Source organism: Lolium rigidum, chromosome 3 (genome assembly GCF_022539505.1).
Source record: "Lolium rigidum isolate FL_2022 chromosome 3, APGP_CSIRO_Lrig_0.1, whole genome shotgun sequence".
Lineage (NCBI taxonomy): Eukaryota > Viridiplantae > Streptophyta > Magnoliopsida > Poales > Poaceae > Lolium > Lolium rigidum.
The window spans coordinates 122,078,866-122,086,879 of NC_061510.1; positions in this window are offsets into that span (position 1 = coordinate 122,078,866).

Here is an 8,014-nt window from a genome sequence, read left to right on the forward strand (position 1 = left end):
AAGAGCTCTGCCCTCACAGACATGTATGTGTGCAGGCCGGCCTGAAGAACCAAGACCTGTCCACTCCACCCGATGGTCCGTGTGCCAAAACGACATCCACTGAGTGGTGAAATCCCACACAATGCGTCCGAGCGTCTTGAGAAAACGGGTACCAAGCACAACGTCAAACCCGCCCAATGGAATGGCATGCAAGTCGACCAAAAAAATCTCTGTGTCAATTGTGATCGCTGCCTGCTTGAGTAGTCCATGACAAGTAACCCGGTCCCCATTAGCCACTGTGACTCCAAGGCGGCGATCAGAGGAGAAGGGCAACCCCACGACGGTGGCCAATTCCTCGTGGATGAAGTTATGCGTACTACCAGAATCCAGCAGGGCAACCAGGTCACGATCCCCGATACGTATGGCAACCTGCATGGTATCGCTGGTGGGAATTCCAGTGACAGCGAGAAGTGAAATTTTGGCCTCCTCCTGTGCATCCGCTAAGGGATCCTCCTCGTCATCAGCGGACTGTATGTAGAACAACCGTTTGCAGCGATGTCCCCGCACAAACTTCTCGTTGCAATTGAAGCACATGCCCTTGGCACGGCGGTCGTCCATCTCAGCAGGGGTGAGCTTTCTGAAAACGAGTGCTGGTGCTGACCCGGCTGATTCCTGGGCTGCCGGAGTGGGGCTGGCTGCGGTCCTGTATGGGCGGATTGGCCGAGCAGTAGTTGTGGCGGCTCCAGTAACAATGTTCATGTGCTCGAAGGATATGGCAAGTCTATCGCGGCGTCGAGCGTAGCAGGTTTCAACATCTCCACCTGCATCTTCATGGGCTCCCCCAAATTATTGGTGAATATATCCCGCTCCTCGGCGTCGGTGATTGGCTGGATTCGTGAGAGATTTTCGAGGAAGCGCTTGGAGTAATCTGCGACAGTGCCAGTACGGCGTGTTGAGATCAGCTCACCGAAGGGGTTGGCGCGCGTCGATGGTCCGAAGTGGTTTGAGATTAGGGTCTGAAACTCGCCCCAAGACGGCCGCTGACCCAGTTTTGCCTCGAGGTGGCCGTACCATAAGGCGGCGACGTCGGTGAGGTGGTACGAAGCCAACCAGGTCTTATCAGATTCCTGCGTTCGCTGACCGAGGAAGAAGAGGTTGCAGCGTGTCAACCATGGTCGTGGGTCGCTCGCCCCATCAAAGAGGGGAAAGTCGATTTTGTAGAGGTGGGGGGCGCGATCAGATGCGTCCGCCATGGCAGGCGGTTCACCAACCCTGTCCGTAGACGTTGGCGCCTGCATGAGCCTTAGGCCGCCAAGTTGGAGCGCGCCCTTCCCTTCAAGGCGAAGGAGAGCGAGATTGTGGGCACGTTGCTGCTGAACTGTATTCGCGATATCGCCCTGAAGCTTTTGGAGCGTCTCGGCGATGGACTTGAGGGTGGCGCGGTCCTCCGTACGTTCAACCCTTGCTTGGTGATTTTCATCGGCGAGGCTGGTGAGGGTGGAGAGCACAGATTGGTGATCCTCCTGCTGTTTGTCGATGATCTCGGCTAGGATTAGCGGAGGTGGCGGCAGAGGCGCCATGGCAGCCACCGGGATTGAAGATGAATCTGATACCAAGTTGTCACAGGTTGGGGGAGGATTGGATCGTAGGTTGTAGTTGTGATCGGTGGGTGGCTTAGGGCGATAATCCCGTCGGCCTATGGTTGGAGAAGGAGGTTAGGATAGGCGCCTAGGCGCAAGAGCAAGAGGTGAGAGACTGGATTAATTCTTCTTGTCCATTAAAACACATAGGGGTGGCTTTATATAATAGCCAATTACATAATTTGCATCTAACTCTAACTCCAGTTTAGGTAATTGGTAGGGTAACCTTCTTCGGGACTAAACCTTTCCAATTATACCCAAACTCTACTAACTTAAACTAGGAGGACTCTAAGGGGCCGCAGGGCCCTTGCCCTTGCGACGGCTGTTGGCTTGGCCCCACATGACACTCATCTTCAGAAATTTGCTAATTTTATTTTAGTTTATAATTTATTAAATATTTCAATCATTTTTCTAAACATGGGCGGGCACGGCAACGCGCGAATTTATGGTCTAGTAAATTATATGGCTAGTGTATGTAGGACCCTCGCAAAAAATGGAATGTATATAGGTATGTGTATATCACATTTGGAACTAAAATATCCAATTATGTAACCTACACAAAAGTAAAAAATGTATTATACACAATATAGTAGTAGACATGTACTATTCATAATATATAGCGAAATTCAATACATGCCACAATCATCATCCTAATTACTGGAAAACCACACACGCCTCAATGCCACCGGAGAAACGAACATCATCATTCATCAGTTATCTTCCTTCCACACTTGATGAACACCCTCCACAACTTTCTTCTTCTGTATTGGCTTAGTCAGGTGGAGATCCATCCCTGCTTGGATGGTCTTCTGCAGGTCCTCTTCCTCAGAGTGCGCAGTCAACACGATGATTGGGGTGCGGATCCCGTAACGGCTTTCTTCATCACGGATGCACTTTGTCGCTTCATAGCCGTCCATCACCGGCATATGAAAAACAAAGAAGATCGAGCAGTGTCAAAACCGCCATCAGAAACAAAAGATTGATTGAATTGACTTGTTTGGCATCGACAAATGGAAAATGTACCTATCAATCCACGAATATCACGTCGTAGGACAAGGCCACCCATTCCTCTGAAGCAGCACCACCACTTGCAATCTCAAGAGCATTGATGAACATTGCCACAACCTCGGATCCATCCACTGCTACCACAACAGTTGCAACCAGAGTGCTCAACATTTTCTTCTGAATAAACTGCAGTGCCCTCGTGGCTTCTACCAGCAGGACACGGTTCCCTTCCAGAGGATTGTCATCTTCAAGCTTGGGCGGCTCCTAGGGCACTTCATCCGTATACGTTGTTTCAGACGACGCAGCAGTGGCCTCCAGAGGCTTGTCGTCTCTAAGCCTTGGTGGCTCCTGGGGCACTGCCGCCGCAGATGTGATTTCAGACGACGTGGCAGTGGCCTGATCCACCGTCGATAGCTCATTGATGGCGATCCCGACATGATGCGAATGCTGTTGCGGAAATTGAGAGGCCTGGAGATCTCTCAGACCTGGAGTAGCTTGCGCAGCCGGGAGCCGTGGATCGACTTACGCAGGTCCATGTCGCAGCTCGCCGCCTCCTTGAGACTCCTGAGATCCTCGGAGGAGGTCTTTTAGGTCAGTAATGCACGCCACCCTGCATGGAACTTGGTGCTTGATCCTCGCGAGGCTCAGCGCCTCCTGGAGGATCTCGTTGAGCCTCCCACTGGAGATGTCGACGGCGCGAGCATGCCGAATGGGTGGAGGTGCCCTTCGTGGTTGCCGCTGCTGTTCCGTAGGACCTGGGTGACCATCTCTTTGGAGCTGAAGCACCGGTCGGTGACACGTTGCAAACATATCTATAATTTTTGATGCTCCATGCTTGTTTTACACCAGTTTATGTATGTTTTTCTTACACTTCGTTGCACTTTTATACATTTTCCGGCACTAACCTATTGACAAGATGCCACAGTGCCAGTGCGAGTTCCCTGTTTTCTGATGTTTTGTATTTCAGAAAAGTTATACAGGAAATATTCTCGGAATTGGACGAAAGGGAAGCCGAAGATCTTATTTTTCCGTAACGAAGACGAAGTCCAAAGGGGGGACGAAGAGGCGCCACAGGGCGGCCAGACCAGGCCTAGGCGCAGCCCGGGCCCTAGCCACGCCTAGGGGTGGTTTGGGGCCCCCCGGCCTCCACCGTCCTCGCCCTTCCGCCTTGATGGTGCTGCCAAGGAAGTTGGCAATCACGTTGGGGAACCCCAAGAGGAAGGCGTGATGAGCACATCAACAAGTTTTCCGTCAGTAAGAAAGCAAGGTTTAATCGACCAGTAGGAGTAAGGCGTGACTTCTGAAGGTGTTGCTAGCTAACTAGTGGCAGCACGCACTACTGGCGTCAACAACAACGTGGAATCTGCAAACAACACAACCAAAATACTTTGCCCCAACTTACAGTGAGGTTATCAATCTCACCGGTTTTGCTGAACACAAATGATTAAACGTATCGAGTGGAAGGAGATGTTGCAGTAATTAAAGAGAACATAGCTTACAATAAGCAAACATAACAAGATTGCAGTGGATGAATTTATCAGTGTAAAGGAAAGGACCGGGGTCCACAGTTCACTAGAGGTGTCTCTCCATAAAGATAAATAACATGCTTGGGTGAACAAATTACAAGCTGTGCAATTGACATAATACCGACCATACATGACAAGATGATTACTATGAGATTCATTTGAGCATTACAACATAATACATAGACCGTAATCCAACTGCGTCTATGATTAATAATCCACCTTCCGGTTATCGTCCGAACCCCTTCCAGTATTAAGTTGCAAGCAACATATTATTGCATTAAGCAATGTGTGTAAAGTAATCAATAGAATTACCCTTGGATAAAACATTGTTGTTTTCTCTCTAGTAGCAACAACACATCTACAATCTTAGAAGTTATTGTCAATCTTCCATAAAACTAGAGGCATGAATCTACTATCAAGCATAAATACCCCCTCTTGGAGCCACAAGTATCTAGTTGGCCAGAGTATCTACTAGCAACAAAGAACATGCAAGATCACAAATAGCATGTGACAAGAATATATAATAGATCTCAACATATTAGACAATATTCATCGGATCCCAGCAAACACAACATGTAGCATTACATAAGGATGATCTTGATCATGTAGGGCCGATCACAAGATCTAAATATGAGGCACAAATTGGAGAAGACAACCATCTAGTTATTGCTATGGACCCATAATACAGGAATGAACTACTCACGCATCACTTCGGAGGCGGGCATGGCGATGTAGATGCCCCCGGTGATGATTTCCCCCTCTGGCAGGGTGCCGCGAAGAGCTTCAGAACCCTCCCGAGCTAGGGTCTGCAATGGCGGCCGCGACGGAACTTTTCATCGATGGAGGCTCGAGTATTCAAGGTTTTCCCGAGAACTTGAATAAATAGGCCGAGTTGCAATGTCGGTGGAGGCCAGGGGGGCCCACACCACCCCTAGGAGCGGGCCAGGTCCAGGCCACGCCTAGGGCTGGTCTGGCCTCCCTGCTGCCTTTCTTCGACCTCCTCTGGACTCTATCTTCGTTATGGAAAAATATTGACTTCGGCTTTTGTTTCGTCCAATACTGAGAATATTCCCTATACAACTTTTCCGAAATACAAAACAACAGAAAATAGGGAACTGGCACTGTGGCATCTTGTTAATAGGTTAGTGTCGGAAAATGTATAAAAGTGCAACGAAGCATGAGCAAAACATATATAAATTGGTGTAAAACAAGCATGGAGCATCATAAGTTATAGTTACGTTTACGACGTATCACGCCTATAAGAAGCCTCCCGACACGTGAACCCCAAAAAACCAGCCTCCATCCGCGAAAAGTTCCATAGCTCCACCGCCGTCGCAGACAAGATTCTGGGGACAAAAGTCTCTGTTCCGGCACCCTGCCGGGACAGGGAATTGCCCCCGGAGCCATCTCCATCGACTCCACCGCCATCTTCATCGCCATTATTGACTCCCATGATGAGGAGTGAGTAGTTATCCCCCGAGGCTGAGGGCTTTACCGGTAGCTACGTGGTCTATCTATCTCTCCATGTATGATTTTTATGTGATCATGAGCTTTGTAATCTAGTTGAATAAGTAGATGTTATTCTTCAACTATTGTGCTACTCAAGTGGTTTTATTATGTGAACTCCGGGGACACCTTGTCCCGCGGTGTGAAGGTGACAGTGTGCACACCGTGTTTGTTTCTTAAGCTTAATAATTGAATACATAGATATTATCATTTCACTATGATACTCTAAACCACTCTCCGGTTTGCTAATAAACACAAATTCACTGTGTAGGGCTACATAAGTATTCCTTAAAGTTCGCATTTCCAATTTATGGACACCCCACGCTGTCACTTTCAGCATACAAAAATGGTACTAGGAGTATCCGTCGGGTCTCGTCCCCATGGACTAGGAGGACGCACTGCCCACCCTTGAAATGTGGCCCTGCCGCTGCAAAGGTTGGATTCGTAGAGCATGCACAGATCAGAAACGAGAGGCGGCGGTGGAGGAACATGGAGATGGAGATAAGATACCTTTGGCGCGAGGAGACGAGGGAGCAGGGAAGTGGAGGCGCCGGCGCTAGGGTTTGGGAGGAGTCGTGAGTGGCTCGCAGAGACCGCTCTTATAAAACTCTAATCCCGAGGAATCGACCGACGAGATGTGATGCGATGGATGGGCCGTGTATACTTGGTCTATCAGGCTGGCATGTATAACGTGAGAGGCCTTTTTAGTTGTAAGTCTTTTGAGCTTGTTCTTCTGGGCTGGATTTTCGTGGATCACAGGAGGCCTTTTTATATCGCTATAGAAAGGAGAGGCTTTTTTTTGCGAATCAAAGGAGAGGCATTTTGCATCGTTCTACTCAGGAAGTAAAAAAAGTATGAACGTGAATTTTTGGCTCTCACGTGCCCGCGCACCCTATACTGAAAATACATCAGAAGATTAGTAGAAAAAGTGTCATTAGTTAACAGTAAAACTGTTCCACCTAGGAGTCTCCACAACGTTTAGGCATCCTAAACCATTCGATACGGTCACTAAGAGCATCTCCAGCCTCGTCTCCCAAATCATCCCCAAACGGATTTGGGGCGCGCCGACAAAAAAACGTTCCCAGCCGCGTCCCCCAAAGCCTCTTTTTGTCCGGCGCAGCCCGATACGGTGCCTGGCGCCCCGAGCCCGTCCCCGCCCCACAGGAGACACTCCGAGCACGCCGGACACAACGAAAAGCGAGGCGAGGCGTGGCGGGACCGACGCGTCAGCGGATTTGAAGCCTAAAACCCCGTCGCCTACCTTTGGTCAAGCGACGTTAATGGCGTCCCAGATTTCCCAGGCGATGCAGGGACGCGTCTCGTCGTGCATGGCCGCGTGGCCGTCCGCGCTGATGTTTATTGCGTCCAACGACCCGCTGCCACTTCGCCTGCCACCGTTGTACATTAAGAGCGCCCTGCGGTTCTTGTTCATCCCAATCTCTCGCCACTCCCAAATCTTCTCCTCGCCGCTCCAAATTCTTCTCCTCGCCGCTCCCAAATCTTCTCCTCGCCGCTCCAACCGCTACGCAATGTTGTCGTCCTGCCGCAGCGGAGGCGTGGGCGCTGTATCGCGCGGGATATCCCGTCCCGCTGGACATGCGCCCGCCAAGCATCGTCGACTGGAGGATGGCCGTCAACGGCATAGGCATCCCGCCGCCGCCGTCGCCAGGCTCGGAGCATTGGAGGGACTCCATCAGGGCCCGGCGGGCCGATCCAACCTGGGCGGCCACTGGCAATGACGCCTGGTGGGTCGCCTACTTCCAGGCGCAGTACGACATGGAAATGAACAGCACCACCGGCCTCGTCGGTCGGCCGAACAGCTGGAACAAGGACGGGCGCTGATACGTCTCCAACGTATCTATAATTTCTGATGTTCCATGCTAGTTTTGTGACAATACCTACATGTTTTGCTCACACTTTATAATTATTTTATGCATTTTCCGGAACTAACCTATTAACAAGATGCCGAGGTGCCAGTTCCTGTTTTCTGCTGTTTTTGGTTCCAGAAAGGCTGTTCGGGCAATATTCTCAGAATTCGACGAAACAACAGCCAAACATCTTATTTCACCGAGATGGACCAGAACACCGAAGGGGAGCCGGAGAGGAGGCCCAGGGCCCCCACACCACACTGGGGCGCGGCCTAGGAGGGGGGCGCGCCGCCCTATGGGGTGGGGCCCCCAGGCACCCCCTTGCGCCGCCTTTTCGCCTATAAAATCCCTCGCGACCTAAAAACCCGATACCAATTGACGAAACTCCGAAAAGACTCTAGGGGCGCCGCCGCCATCGCGAAACTCAGTTTCGGGGGACAGAATATCTGTTCTGGCACGCCGCCGGGACGGGGAAGTCCCCCCGGAAGTC